Source organism: Osmia bicornis, chromosome 2, assembly GCF_907164935.1.
Source record: "Osmia bicornis bicornis chromosome 2, iOsmBic2.1, whole genome shotgun sequence".
Taxonomy (NCBI): Eukaryota; Metazoa; Arthropoda; class Insecta; order Hymenoptera; family Megachilidae; genus Osmia; species Osmia bicornis.
Genome location: NC_060217.1, coordinates 3717312 through 3734316, shown reverse-complemented (window position 1 = coordinate 3734316; position 17005 = coordinate 3717312).

The following is a 17005-nucleotide window of genomic DNA, read 5'->3' as shown; positions in this document are numbered from 1 at the left end:
ATTAGTGTGCTGTGTGGTGTGGTACCCCATGTACCTGCATGTGCTTTATTGTGTTTTATGGTGTGGTTTCCTTTGTGCTTTGGCATATATTTAAGGATTTATTAGTGGGTTTTATGGAGTGGTACCCTATGTGTTTTGGCATATTTATACGGATTTATTAGTAGGTTTTATGGAGTGGTACCCTATGTGTTTTACTATAATTTTGCAAATATTTTATGATGTTTTATGGTTTTGATCCTCATGTGTTTTGGGACGTATTTGCATATGTTTTACCGTGTTTTATAGTGTAGTTATTCCCATATAGTTTTGCATGCATATTTTTGAATTATCCAATGTATTAGCATATTAACTACAACAAATTGAAAGAAAACATATATCGTTCAAGAATCGTGATCTTTATGCTTTCAGATGAGTGCTTTGCCAGTGGGGGTACCGTTTCTTTGACGAGCCAACAGACGAGCTATGGATCAATCATGGATCAATCTAAGATGCGTGGCGAGTGCAGTGGTGCAAGTCAACGATCGGTGAGTCGCATGCTTTAAAGTTCCTCCGGTTCCCATCATGTCGTAGGACGAATGGTCCGTAGCGACACGGGAATTGGTTGTAATTTTTATTTTTTGAGCGAGCATAGTGACCCACGAATATCACTGTATCATTTTATACAATGATAATCGTGCAAATTGTTTTTTTGTGTATTTTATGTCTTAGCTCAGGATAGGGTTTTCTTGTACATATTTACATATACATATAGATTTCGAGTTTAAAAATGTAGAGAAGTCGGATGACCCTCCGATTTCACAATACTATTTCTTTTTTATATGTACAAGAATTTATTTCGCGATGAGCAGATTTCAATATCAAAGTAATAAGCATGAATAGTTTTAATTACTCCAACTACTTACTTTGATAAGGAAATCGCTCTTGAAATTGAAACGTTTTACCGATTTTATTCGTGAAATTGGCATCAGGATAGTATATGGGCTGGCCCCCACAGGGGGGTGGGATTTTCAGATTTATTAGTGTTGCGAAAAATTTACAGCGCGAGGGTAACTATGACAATGCACTGACTAGTATTCGGTGGGAATCCTTTTGGTTTTTAAATTCAATCCAATGTATTATTTATTTAATAAAATTAGTTACAAGGATTCCGCGGCATAAGACCGTGAAACACCATCTCATGGGAGATAAACCCATGCATTACTAGGCCTTTGCAGGCGCAGCTTTAAAATACGGAACATATGAAAATATGTTACCATATTCTAAACTGTAGTCCTTTTGTCTATACTATGGGCGTCCGTCAATCTGACACCGTTGGATGCAACGTGTTGGACGGGCGGGTAGCGCTCTTAGCGAAGGGGTGCATCCTGTCCTGGCGTTACGACGTCCAGGCGGGGTGGGTGGTATGTAGCGTCGAGCGCAAGTTCAGGGGGCCTAAGAACCTCCGTTGCCAGCTGATATTAGCAGTGCACCATGTTTTACGTCATAGTTGCCCAATTTTGCTTTTTAGTATTTGCTCTTCAAGCATTGTATAAAGTTCCCCTTTCGAACTTAAAATTCATTCTGTCACATTCACGGTTCTCGACCCTAACCACTCATCATTCGCACTTCAGCATCACGAACTCTATCACATAATCATTTATCCACCTGCATACCTTTGTGTAGTGAAATATTAACCCGTTAGATATTAATGTACCAGACATGTTTCTAGATCAGGATTTTGTATTTTAATTAGTGTTGCGAAAAATTTCCAACGCGAGAGCAAATATGACTATACACTGACTAGTATTCGGTGGGAATCCTTTTGGTTTTTATTTGATAAAGTTAGTTACAAGGATTCCGCGGCATAAGACCGTGAAACACCATCTCATGGGAGACAAACCCATGCATTACTAGGCCTTTGCAGGCGCAGCTTTAGAATACGGAACATATGAAAATATGTTACCATATTCTAAACTGTAGTCCTTTTGTCTATACTATGGGCGTCCGTCAATCTGACACCGTTGGATGCAACGTGTTGGACGGGCGGGTAGCGCTCTTAGCGAAGGGGTGCATCCTGTCCTGGCGTTACGACGTCCAGGCGGGGTGGGTGGTATGTAGCGTCGAACGCAAGTTCAGGGGGCCTAAGAACCTCCGTTGCCAGCTGATATTAGCAGTGGACGCATGTTTGAGTCATATTTGCTCAATTTTGCTTTTCAATATTTGCTCTTCAAGCATAATTTAAAGCTCCCCTTTAGTCATGTTGCTAGATCAGGATTTTCTATTTTAATTAGTGTTGCGAAAAATAACGCGAGAGTAACAATGACGATGCACTTACTAGTATTCGGTGGGAATCCTTTTGGTTTTTAAACTCAATGTTTTATTTAATTAATCAAATTAGTTACAAGGATTCCACGGCATAAGACCGTGAACACCATCTCATGGGAGATAAAACCATGCATTACTAGGCCTTTGCAGGCGCAGATTTAGAATGTGGCGGAGTACCAAATCTTCCATTTGATAAACTGCAGCCTTTTGTCTATACTATGGGCGTCCGTCAATCTGACACCGTTGGATGCAACGTGTTGGACGGGCGGGTAGCGCTCTTAGCGAAGGGGTGCACCCTGTTCTAGGCGGGGTGGGTGGTATGTAGCGTCGAGCGCAGGTTCAGGGGGCCTAAGAACCTCCGTTGCCAGCTGATATTAGAAGTGCACCGTTTTTGCGTCATAGTTGCTCTATTTTGCTTTTGAGTATTAGCTCTTCTTTCGTACTTGAAATTCATTCTGTCACGTTCATGGTTTTCGACCCTAAACACTCATCATTCGCACTTCAGCATCACGAACTCTATCATATTGTTACGAGCCGGAGGGGGCGGCTGCGTAGCCGGGGCTTAATTTAGGTATATGGTAATTGTTAATGGCTTGACCAGTGTTGTTATTAACACTGGGAGCCTAAGGAAGAAGACGTGGAGACGAACCTACGTATGGCTAACGTAGGGAGCTCCAGGAGGTTGGCTATGGTGGACGAACCTACGTATGGCTAACGTAGGGAGCCACAGGAAAGGTGTAGAGTGGAGGACGAACCTACGTATGGCTAACGTAGGGAGCCTCAGGAGAGTGATATGCGGACGAACCTACGTATGGCTAACGTAGGGAGCCGCAGGAAGCGTTAGTATTAGGTCTCGTAACTTGATTGATGTACCTCGAGCGGTAAAGGTACACCTTAGTGGGTTTCTGGACAGTAAATATAATTGTACAATAGTATGTAAATTAAACTAGTTTGAGTTTATTCTCTATTCCGGACCTTACAATTGTTGTGTGTAATTGTCGCGGTATTCAATGAATTGAACTCTAAGTTGCACGTTTGAAATGAGTTGAATAAATAAAGTTTAGTTTCGATTCCGCGAAGCAAGAATCTAATCCTTCTCGGTTTTCACGAACACGAGCAAACGGGGGCGGATTACAACGATTATAATAATGCTTAACAGCCGACAACGTACTGTATAGTTACTGTGAGTGCTTGAAAGGGACTTGAATACCCGATCTCGCAGAGTTTCCTCGTTGCAGAGATTATCCGAAAAGAACGTACTGACGTGTATCGAACTGATTCTAGACTTCAACTAGACCCGAGGTGCCCTTGTCGCCACCCTTTTTATACTCAAAAACTAGAGTAAAAAGGGTGGTGGGGACTGACTCTACGTGACCCGTAGGACCGCGCCCTTGCTTTGCGTTGGTCTCGAATTTTCTAGAAGACGGTTGGTGTCGGGTGCACACATCCGATTCCATATAAGGAAATTTCTTGAGAAGGGTTTGTAACACCATATAAGGAAATTTCCAAGACGGATACGTAACATCTCCCCTCTAAGATGAAACATCGTTTGTTACGATGCTTTCACCATTCGGAGTCGGATGAGTACACCAAAATTGCCAAATGATTCTATTACTTTTGAACTGAACTATTGCGATGTGTGGTGTGCGTGTATGTAATTGTGTATATGTGGGGACTTAGCTTAGGGAGTTTTTGATTGATGGCCACCGTTGCTGGTTGATCGGTTGGATGCTGGTCCTTGGAGTGGCTGGTCCCATGTTGGTGGAGGGGTGCCTGGGCGCAGTTTCCTGCGTTTCCTCAGGCTATCACCCGGCGTCCAGGTTGTGATGTTGTCATCGGTGATCTGGGCCAGGAGCAACCCATTCTCCCAGATGTAGGACACCGCAGGTTGTCGGTTCTCCTTTCCTCGTTGCGATGCCATTGAGGTTCCCTGGTCGATTGCCTTTAGGTCTCGTGTCTGGCTGGCACGTCCAAGGTTGTACTTGCCGCTGCCTGGCTGGAAAGGTCCCTGTGATCTTATAATGGGCCCGGTGCGGTACTCCTTGAGCCAACTACCCATTTGTCCGGTTTGTATTGCGATCGTCCTTTGCGGTGTTTAAATTATCTGCTGCTATGTTGCGGGTTTCAGTCAGTCTTGTGATTAGATGAGTGAGGTAAGTTCCATAAGTATCCAATTCTTCTCCCTCTGGAAAAGAACTTGGTTGTCGGGCTGGTTTTCCAAAGATCAGCTCGTGCGGGGTGAAATTGGTAGCTTCGTGAACTGACGTGTTGTAGGATAGCGTTGCGAAAGGTAGGTACAGGTCCCAGTCCTCGTATGAATTCATGTAATGTTTTAAGTATTCTATAAGTACGATATGACTTCTCTCCAGAGAACCATTGGTTTGTGGTCTGTAACCTGAAGTAGTAACTTGTTTAATTTTGAAAATTTCTGCCAAGTGCGTCATGACTTTTCCCATAAAGCTTGTTCCTCTATCCGTTAAAATTTCACGAGGTGTTCCGAAAATTGAAATGAAATGTCTCGCGAACGCATCAGCTATGGTTGTAGCTTTGATGTTTGGTAGTGCAACGGCTATGCAATATTTGGTCAAGTTATCCTGCATGGTTAAGATGTGGCGGTTTCCCCCAGAAGTCTCAGGGAGTGGTCCAACAGTGTCTAGAGCGATTTTATCAAACGCTTCCAATGGTGTGTCTGTGATTAGCATCGGTTGTCGAGTTTTTGCTCTCACTAACTTCTGTTCCTGACAGCTTTTGCATTTCCTGATGAACTCTTGAATATCATTTCTCATTCCTGGCCATGAATATTTTGCTCTTATACGTTTGTAGGTTTTTGTTACTCCTTTATGTCCTCCTAATAAACTGCTATGGGCTTCCTCTATTATTTGTTTTCGGATGTTTTCAGATGGTAACCTTATTGTTCCCAGGCATAGGGTAATCTCTATGCTGGTATCTTTAAATACTTTATTAATCAGGGCTTGATATCTCTGAATGGTAGGTCGATCCTGCTTCCTGGTTATAGTCAGTCGAATATTTGTTGTCCTGGTTTCTCTGAGAGCGGTTCTCAAGTTTTGCAGTGCCGAAACAACGTCTTCTTCTTTGATTTCTTCCCAAAAATTCCGTGTAACAAAAACGGTAAAGATTTGAAATTCTTGCCTGGATGTGGTAATGACTTGTCCTTTCTTTGGATTATTGTTGCAGAGGTCCTCCTTTCCGAGATAGCCAACATCGACAAGCATTCTTCCTCCAGGATCAATTAGTTGGCAATCTGCGGATGTCAAGTGTGCGTAGTTTCCCTTTGTGGTGATGAGCGTTTCTTCGCAATTTATTATTTTACAGCGGCCGTGATCATCTTGTTCTTCTTCCGATGATGAGTCTTCTGGGTGTGATGATAATGAGTCCGCTGCTGATTCATAGCAGATGGGCAGAGTATTACTAAAGTGCATTGGAGTGCTTTCTTGAATTTGTGTACCCGGTGGAGTCTGCGGTCTGGCAGGTTGTAGGGGTGGTTGTAAACCTTGAACATCTGGTCCGTCTGTTGGTGGTGTAGGAGGGTCAGGTAGTTCCACGACAGTAGACGCAGGCCTTATGGTAGTCTGACTGTTTTCCTCTTCGTCGAAAGATATTAAATCTTCAGTATTTTGTGGAGTCTCGGAAGTGGTTGGACTTGGTATGAAATGACCAGCGGTTTGAGTGGAATGCGCTATTGGCATAAATGGAGAGGTTAGGTTGATATCATCCCGTAGTTCCAACAGATTTTGTGAAGGGGTAGGTAATGGTGATTGTATGATTGGTGTGATCCTGTCGGTTGGATCTTGATGTATTTTCCTTCTTCTAATTGATCGGGGTTGAGGCGTGATTGTCGCTTCATCAGAACTGCTGGTATCTTCCGTGTATGTTGGTCTTTTCTCCCGATCTCGTCGCAATTCATGGATGCGTCGACCAATGGTATCCGGCTGAGGGTCCGGGTTTGGTATTGGCACTTTGAACTCCTTGTCTTCTCGTGGAATCAAAGGGAGACAGACTGTAGGAGGGTTCCGGGATAAAGCGTCTGCGTTTTTGTTTATTTTCCCAGGCTTGTGAATAACATCGTACTCGTACTCTAAGAGTCTTAATTTCCATTTTACTAGCCGTGAAGTGGGGTCCTTAACTGAATGTAACCAAACCAGCGGTCGATGATCCGTGACAAGTGTAAATCTTCGTCCGAAGACATATGGTCGGAAATACTGTACTGCGTATACCATGGCTAGACACTCCTTTTCCGTTGCTGAATAATTTCTTTCGGCTGGATTCAAACTTCGAGAAGCGTATGCAATTGGTAAGTCTCGTCCAATTTCTCCTTGGCTTAAAACTGCCCCAATCGCATGATCCGAAGCATCCGTCGTGATAACAAATGGTCGTTCAAAATCTGGATATTGTAATATTGGTTGTGTACAGAGTTCTTTACACAATAGTTCAAAACTCCCTTGTTGTTCTTCAGTCCATTGGAAAGGGGTTCCTTTTCCCAACAGCTGAACTAGTGGTTTTGCCTTTAGAGAGTAATCCTTGATGAATCGGCGATAGTATCCCGTCAGTCCCAGAAACTGTTGCACATTCTTCTGTGTTTTTGGAATCGGAAAGTTTTTTACGGCGTGAAGTTTCCTAGGATCTGGTTTAACCCCGTCAGCAGACAAAATGTGTCCCAGATAGGCAACCTCTTTGCGTAGGAATTCGCATTTATTAGTCTGTAGAGTAAGTCTATATTCCCTGAGGCGATCGAATAGTTTTTTAACTTTAATTTCGTGTTCACGCAGCGATGAAGAAAAAACAATCATATCATCTATGAACACAAGTACGTTTTCCAGGCCTGATGTTACCCGGTTCATGACGCGTTGGAATGTCGGTGGTGCGTTCTTCAAACCAAAAGGCATACGCACAAACTCGAAATGTCCATGTGGGGTTGTAAACGCGGTCTTCTGTCTGTCCTTTGGGTTCATTTCAATCTGATGAAATCCATTTGCCAAATCAAATATTGAGAAGTATTTTGCTCCGCCTACCTTGTCTAGTATTTCTGGAATATTAGGTAATGGAAACTTGTCGCCTGTTGTTTTTTCGTTTAATGCACGAAAGTCGATTACCATTCGCCAACGTTTGTTACCATCGGCGTCCGGTTTCTTCGGTACAATCCATAAAGGAGAATTGTATGGTGAGGTGGATGGTCTAATAATACCCTGCGATAGCAGAGCTCCAACCTGTCGTTGTATCTCCTCCTGATGTACTGGTGGGTACCGATACTGTCTAGTATTAATCGGAATGTCGTCTGTTGTGTAAATAGAGTGATGAAAATTTGGAACCTTGCCCAGGTTATCTCCAGGTAGGAAAAATCTATCAGAAAATTCCCTGACAATTTTGAACACATGTTGTCGTTCTTCAGAGTTTAGATGATCGGTCCTTAAAAGATCTTGGATACGTGTAGTTCTGTCTTCCTTTGTTTCCTTTGCTAGATACGAAGGAATAGGATCGTCATCTGATGAGTCAAAAATCTCATACGGATGTATGCGTTGTGGTTCAATGTCGATTTCGATTTCGTCTTCTCCGGTGTTTGTGGCTAGGACATAGCAAATTCCATCATGATTGCAGACTGCTGCTTCTCCAATGTAGACCTGTTCAGGAGTCTTGATTCGTGCTAGGTACCCTTCCATAACCTCCGGATTTGCGACTGGAACTGCAATTTGGAGAGCTGTGCGTCCTGGCAATCTATGTTTAATTGGCAATACTGGATGCAGTTCCATCTCCTCAGCGTTACTGAAGAATATAGGTTTAATAGGTTGGTTACGAGTTACCAAGGTTTTATGGTAATAGGAAATTTCAGCCCCTTCCTGTAATAAAAAAGGGCTTCCTATGAGTCCATCAGCGGAAATAGGCAAGTCCTCTACTACGTAAAATTCCGTAGCAGATCCATTAATTTGCAAACTGGTAGTTCCCAAGGTTCGGATCGTAGATGATGCGAGCCCAGCGATTTTAAGACCTTCCTTCGATGTGATTCCGGCCTTTTCTCCTAGGGCATGAAGAACTACCAGATTTACAGAAGCTCCTCCATCAATTAGAAATTCTCCCGTTCCTTTTTCCAGTTCTGGAACCTTGATCCTGATGCGTGGGGTTGGTGCTTCCTTGATTCGTCTTCCTGTTTCTGGTCTGCAAATCGGACCATTTTCCGGCGATCTTCGTTGCGTACGCTCACCGCCTCGCCGTTTGGGTGAGCGTTGTTGGAGTTTAAAGGTTTCCTCAAAGGTGAGAAATTCCCTCGTGACTCCCTTCGATACTGGAATCGGGGTCTTTCGCGGCGAGGTGATTTTTCACAATCCTTCCAACCGTGTCCGACCGTACTGCAGTTTGCGCAATAAAAGTCGTAAACATCGTGTTTGGTGTTGAACGGCTCGTCATATTTTGGCGCCTCCGGTGAGTGGTTTGGAGAGCGTGAATAATCATGCTTACGTAAAGTCAACGCCGTTGCACGTGAAGCTCGTTCTTCGAACTCCGGTTCGGAACCAGATGTGCTGCGATCCCTTGGTCTTTGCCGATAGGGTGACGGTGACTGAGGGTACACACGCCTGTGTTCCTTCTCTCGAGGACGTCTCCAGCTGAGAAAGTCCTCTTCTCTACGACGACTAGGTGATGCCTTCTCCTGAATCTGTCGTCGGTTCTTGAGGCGACGTTCAATTTGTAACACAGCTTCGTACGCCTCTTCTAAAGTTTTAATCTTTTTGTCCAGAGCGGCGATTCTCCAGGCCACACGCTCCGGTAAACCCTCAAGGAAATTCTCCAAGATGTCCATTTCCATCTCCTTGATGAGCTGATCCACGTTGGTCGTGTACCTCTCGCGGATCGCGATACGAGATCCATGGGCAAGTTTGCTGGCTCTGTCGATGTACTTCCTTAGTGATTCGTCCTCACGGATTTTAAGGCGCGAAACCTCAGCTTGGAAATACGCCAAGTTCTTCCCAGGAGCGTATCGTTTTTTCAAATGTTGTAACAATTGAGTTACATTGTTGAATTGTTTATCTTGGATACTAATCCGCGCCGGACCGGTGAGTTTAGTCAACACGATACTCAGATACTCTGTTTCCGACGTATCTGGTATTAACGCGAGCCCGTTTTCTACACTCTGAGCGAAAACCGACAAAGCTGGATTCTCGCCATCGAAAGTGGGTATCGGCGCGGTAGCGAATTGAATACAATTACGCTGTGTTAACAAGGCCATAGAATTAGCCATTGTTAAGGTAAGATTCGCGACTTCGTCAGCCGAAAGCCTGGTTTCTGGCATTTTAACGCGAAAATCCTATAGAACAATTATAATACAAGTCCAGTTGTATCCACGGTATCCTTACGGATATTTATTCAGTGGATCCCACCGCTGTCACCAGTTTTGTTACGAGCCGGAGGGGGCGGCTGCGTAGCCGGGGCTTAATTTAGGTATATGGTAATTGTTAATGGCTTGACCAGTGTTGTTATTAACACTGGGAGCCTAAGGAAGAAGACGTGGAGACGAACCTACGTATGGCTAACGTAGGGAGCTCCAGGAGGTTGGCTATGGTGGACGAACCTACGTATGGCTAACGTAGGGAGCCACAGGAAAGGTGTAGAGTGGAGGACGAACCTACGTATGGCTAACGTAGGGAGCCTCAGGAGAGTGATATGCGGACGAACCTACGTATGGCTAACGTAGGGAGCCGCAGGAAGCGTTAGTATTAGGTCTCGTAACTTGATTGATGTACCTCGAGCGGTAAAGGTACACCTTAGTGGGTTTCTGGACAGTAAATATAATTGTACAATAGTATGTAAATTAAACTAGTTTGAGTTTATTCTCTATTCCGGACCTTACAATTGTTGTGTGTAATTGTCGCGGTATTCAATGAATTGCACTCTAGGTTGCACGTTTGAAATGAGTTGAATAAATAAAGTTTAGTTTCGATTCCGCGAAGCAAGAATCTAATCCTTCTCGGTTTTCACGAACACGAGCAAACGGGGGCGGATTACAACGATTATAATAATGCTTAACAGCCGACAACGTACTGTATAGTTACTGTGAGTGCTTGAAAGGGACTTGAATACCCGATCTCGCAGAGTTTCCTCGTTGCAGAGATTATCCGAAAAGAACGTACTGACGTGTATCGAACTGATTCTAGACTTCAACTAGACCCGAGGTGCCCTTGTCGCCACCCTTTTTATACTCAAAAACTAGAGTAAAAAGGGTGGTGGGGACTGACTCTACGTGACCCGTAGGACCGCGCCCTTGCTTTGCGTTGGTCTCGAATTTTCTAGAAGACGGTTGGTGTCGGGTGCACACATCCGATTCCATATAAGGAAATTTCTTGAGAAGGGTTTGTAACACCATATAAGGAAATTTCCAAGACGGATACGTAACAATATAATCATTTATCCACCTGCATACCTTTGTGTAGTGAAATATTACCCCCTTAGATATTAATGTACCAGTCAGGTTTATAGATCAGGATTTTGTATTTTAATTAGAGTTGCGAAAAATTTCCAACGCGAGGGTAAATATGACTATACACTGACTAGTACTCGGTGGGAATCCTTTTGGTTTTTATTTGATATAATTAGTTACAAGGATTCCGCGGCATAAGACCGTGAACACCACCTCATGGGAGATAAAACCATGCATTACTAGGCCTTTGCAGGCACAGCCATAGAGTACGGGACATTTAAGTATGTCGCAGTCCATACGCTAAGCTGTTTTAAAGTCCTTTTGCCTATACTATTAGCGTCCACCACTCGGACACGTTGGATGCAACGTGTTCGATGGGTGGGTAGCGCTATTAGCGAAGGGGTGCATCCTGCCTTAATGGCCAGGTGCCATTACGGCCAGGTGCCTTAAACAGGCGGGATGGGTGGTATGTAGCGTCTGGCGTATGAACTAGGGGGCCTAAGAACCTTCGTTGCCAGCTGATATTAGCAGTGGACGCATGTGGAGTCATATTTGCTTAATTTTGCTTTTTAATATTTGCTCTTCAAGCATAATTTAAAGCTCCCCTTTAGTCATGTTGCTAGATCAGTATTTTCTATTTTAATTAGTGTTGCGAAAAATAACGCGAGAGTAAATATGACGATGCACTTACGAGTATAGGGTGGGAATCCTTTTGGTTTTGAAAGTCAATGTTTTAGTTAATCAAATTAGTTACAAGGATTCCGCGGCATAAGACCGTGAAACCATCTCATGGGAGATAAAACCATGCATTACTAGGCCTTTTCAGGCGCAGCTTTAGAATGTGGCGCACGACCATATGTTACATATTGTAAACTGCAGCCTTTTGTCTATACTATGGGCGTCCGTCAATCTGACACGTTGGATGCAACGTGTTGGACGGGCGGGTAGCGCTCTTAGCGAAGGGGTGCATCCTATCCTAGGCGGGGTGGGTGGTGGTAGCGTCGAACGCAAGTTCAGGGGGCCTAAGAACCTCCCTTGCCAGCCCTATATTAGAAGTGCACCATGTTAGTGTCATACTTGCTCTATTTTGCTTTTCAGTATTTGCTCTTCAAGCATTGTAGAAAGCTCTTCGTTCATACTTCAACTTCATTCTGTCACGTTCACGATTCTCGACTCTAAACATTCATCATTCACACTTCAGCCTCACGAACTCTATCACATAATCATTTATCCACCCGCATACCCCAGTATAGTGAAATATTAGCCCGTTCGATGTTTATGTACTAGTCATGTTTTTAGATCAGGATTTTCTATTTTAATTAGTGTTGCGAAAAATTTCCAACGCGTGAGTAAATATGACAATGCACTGACTAGTATTCGGTGGGAATCCTTTTGGTTTTTAAACTCAATCCAATATTTTATTTATTTAATCAAATTAGTTACAAGGATTCCGCGGCATAAGACCGTGAAACACCATCTCATGGGAGACAAACCCATGCATTACTAGGCCATTGCAGGCGCAGCTTTAGAATACGGAACATATGAAAATATGTTACCATATTCTAAACTGTAGTCCTTTTGTCTATACTATGGGTGTCCGTCAATCTGACACCGTTGGATGCAACGTGTTGGACGGGCGGGTAGCGCTCTTAGCGAAGGGGTGCATCCTGTCCTGGCGTTACGACGTCCAGGCGGGGTGGGTGGTATGTAGCGTCGAGCGCAAGTTCAGGGGGCCTAAGAACCTCCGTTGCCAGCTGATATTAGCAGTGCACCATGTTTTGTGTCATAGTTGCTCAATTTTGCTTTTCTGTATTTGCTCTTCAAGCTTTATATTTGCAAAGTCGAGTCACTTTTATTAAAATAGTCTAGTTTATTTCCTCGCTATCTTCTCCATTCGCTCTCGTCTTCGACTGACCTCACACCGCGTTACACATTTCCTTTTACCCCCAATCACTCTGTCTTTTTTTCGCGGTCATCCTCCAAGCTATCCGACTATATAATCCACCCCCCTGGGGGGGCCAGCCCATATACTAAATCGAAGCCGTGAAATTTCGCCGATATTCTTACTTTTAATAAAGTGAGAATATCATCTTTAGTTTTTGATAATTATTCGTTTTAGCTTAGGCATTTCAGCACACATGAAGAAAACTGGTAGGTGAAAATACCTTTGGCCTTGTTCATTTTTATGCCCAAAGCTCATTCGGGTACTTAGATGTACTCGCGTGGGTGGAGGGCGGTGGACAAGGTTTAGTTTTAAGTGTAATACATTTTGGCGACTGACAAAAGTAGTGAACCAATAGTGAACCACGATACAAGTTCCACATGTGTGTGTGTGGTTAGGATGTGGGATTTGTATCGTTTATTAACAATCTTAACTTACTATAACATTACAAAATACTTATCAAGAATAAATTGAAAGATTTTTACATTAGATAATTCAATAGAATACGAAAATGAAATGTTTTACTTCAGCATAATGTTCACTATTATTTGTCAGTCGATTTCAGCAAAAAGGTATGATTTTATTAGAGTGTGAAAGTTGAATTGAACTCGGGTGTCGGAGGCGTCCCGGGACGTTCTCTCTAGATGTAGGCATTTTTGCACCCGGGTGGTTGTATGAGAACCGTGGAGTGAATTTTTGTGAGAATGATTTTTGCCCTTTTTTAAATATAGCGATAGGCAGGCAGGTAGTTTACTTCTGGTGTGATTGAGTTTAGTTTATAAGTAGGCAGGGCCAGAGCAAGCTTTCATGTTTCTCTTCGTATTCTCCTCTAATACGTGAGAAGCTTGTATCTGGGGTTGAGAAACCAAAAATCAAGAGAAAAGATGAAAATGCAATTTAATTAATTTATCAATTAATTAATTTAGCATTCTCTCTTGATTTTTTCAAGGCCAAGCCTTATTAGTTTCTAAGTCGTAGTCGTGGTACTAGACCCGATTACAAAAATGAAGTATTAAAGTGAAAGTGCAGTGAAGTGAAGTGAAGTGAAATTAAAAAGTGTTTTGTGCTTGGACATTTGCAAAAATTGTGCAGGTATGCGAGTAGCGATTCAAGGGATCGTTGCTCGTTTACGTGTTACGTTTTTACAAATGTCTGAGCAAACGTAAAATTTTCGCGAGTGATTTTTGTGAGGCTATTGCCGAAAAAAGAAGAGGCTATATGCTGAAAAGCCCCGGCAAAATTTGCCCAGAAGAGGGGAACTACTAATGGCACTCCATCTTCGGATGGACAGTCATTCTCTCACTATGCTCGCTAATTTGTTTTTTCATTTTTTAGTTTTTTTTTGTATGATCCTTTTGCACATATGGTCGAGAACATATTAAATTCGAAATTTTACGAGTTCAACAGCCAGCTCGTTGATTGGTCAACTTGCGTTTTTATTTCCCCTATTTCCTTTTTCTTTATTACTTTATTGAAATAAATTATTCTTTTCTCATTGATTTGCCCATCTATTTTATTTCATGTTCTCATTTTAAATAGGTTCAATTTATTTAAAACATAGCCTGGGTGAGTTCTCATTTTATTAAATATCTCTGAGATTGTAATGGTAATTATATTTTCTGTTCTCTGCATTTTTCATTTCAATTGTAATCGAAATTATGATGTTAATTATATTTTCTATTTCAGCATTTTATTGTTGAATTGTTATTTTGTTAATTGTTACTGAAATTATGGTGTTAATTATATTTTCTATTTCAGCATTTTATTGTTGAATTGTTATTTTGTTTGTTTTGGGGGGTTTTGTGATTTTAAGGAGGTCACTATTTTATTTCAGGAAATTATTCTCCTCATGTATATAATAATCATCTTTTCTATTACAGTATTTTGTTGTTCAATTGTTATTTTGTTAATTGTTACTGAAATTATCATGTTAATTATATTTTCTATTTCAGTATTTTATTGTTGAAAGTTTTATGTTGTTTGTTTTGAGGGGTTTTGTGATTTTAGGGAGGTCACTATTTTATTTCAGGAAATTATTCTCCTCATGTATATAATAATCATCTTTTCTATTATAGCATTTTGTTGTTCAATTGTTATTTTGTTAATTGTTACTGAAATTATCATGTTAATTATATTTTCTATTTCGGTATTTTATTGTTGAAAGTTTTATGTTGTTTGTTTTGAGGGGTTTTGTGATTTTTGGGAGGTCACTATTTTATTTCAAGAAATTATTCTCCTCATGTATATAATAATCATCTTTTCTATTACAGCATTTTGTTGTTCAATTGTTATTTTGTTAATTGTTACTGAAATTATGATGTTAATTATATTTTCTATTTCAGCATTTTATTATTAAATTATTATTATTTTCTCAATTGTTTCTGATATTAGGATGTTAATTTTATTTTCTATTTCAAGATTGTATTGTTTAAATTTTTATTTTATGTTGTATGTTTTGAATGGTTTCACGTTCTTATGATTTTAGGGTGGGTCACTAACGTAGCCACCTCCATGTGGTGTGACCTGGTAATTGATATCGTTTTCTAAAGATAACTTTTAGAAAGCGATATCAAGCTAAGAGCTACGATAAAAAGATTTATATATTTTTTAATTGGGAAACAATAGTTTAAATTCAGAAAAGTATTTTCGGGATTGCAATATTACCATATAGAACGTATAATTATAGTAATTTTATAGTTCCTGAAAAAGGAACTTGTATGATTTTTGACTAATTACAAATGACTAATTACCTCCTTCTTTTCGAAGTCGGTTAAAAATAAAATAAAAAGAAAATCACAAAATCTGGAATTTAAAAAGAACGGAGTTGTTTGATACGCAAAAGGGTAGAAAGAAATCAACCCTGGCGAAGATATTTCAAGCAGAGACGTTGTACATTGGAAAGGTCGTAAATTTCTTTATCCATGACTCTGGTCAGGCGCCAAATCTCGCCCTTATCCACAGAACACATAATTTCTGCTTTTTATTTGATAGAAATTCGCTACGTTGACTAACAAATATTATTCTTATAACAATTTTGGAGAGGAATTCATTACTGAATGAAAGTAAAAATTTGCGTAAATGGAGGGTGGTTGGGATGAGGTAGGGCGGGTCTCCAAACCGCAGCAACTTCTTCGTGGTGAGACCTGGGCAATCGTTATTATTTGATGACTAATTAATAACTGTATCATTATTTCTATGGTTCATTTATTAATTATGCAGCAAATAATACGAGCGAATTCGTTGCGAAATTTATGCTTTTTTATCTCTGTTATAATATACTTTTCAGCAACTATGACTTTCAGATTCTGAAGTGTATCATATTGCAACTACAATTTTACGGAAAGAAAATTAATAATAAAGAATGCATGGTCAGTATTGTTTAATTATGTACTTATACATATAGTTATCGTAGCATACACGTGTCATTTAGGTGTATGCGAAAGGTAACGTAGTATAGCATCCCGTTAGTTGATAGCATGGGATAATTAAGATGGCGCTTAAATCAGTTTCTGTTCGGCCTAATTTTCGATGAAACGTTGACTGCTTTACCGACGCGGAATTCGAAGTTCGGCCTCCACTGATGCTAGCATTCCCTTAATTAATTATTCAATATTACTTGACATGCAACTGAAATTATTGACAAATTTAATGCATGCAAGTAATACAATACGGAACTATATAAATTTATGTAGTCGTAATTCTAATGTGAAAAGAAATAGCCATGAAATTTTTTCACCCTTCTAATGTGTATGAAGAATCTTGGCTATTATTAGCCATAACAAAGCTTTTAGGTAAATAACAATTTGTTTCTATTAAAATATAATTCAAATTCTGATTTTTAATTATACTTTTTGTTCTAGGTTTATATCCCGTAAAATTTTTCAAATATGTATTTCTGAATTACATATATCAAATTGTACTGCTAATAATTTATTTGGTCCTTTTTTTCGAAGTACATAAGTATGCAAGTGATATGTTTAAAACTCTTATTAGCATAAATACGACAATCACAGTAAAACGAATTCGATACTACACAAGCACAATTTCACTACCTCTAATTATGATCTTAAGCATACGTCAAAGTTCGAAATTAAGACGAGTGTTCAAACAAATAGACAACGTTGATAAAAACATAAAATTTTTTAATACAGAAATTGATTATCTATTGTGCATGAGAAACGATGTCTTACTACTTATCAACACAATACTCATAACAATCCTTTTCAATCTAATGGATTACTACGGATTCGTAGATAATGATTCAAATTACATATATGTTCTTATGTGGATGGTAGAGCATATACCTGATTTTATCAATAGTATAATACTATGTTCAT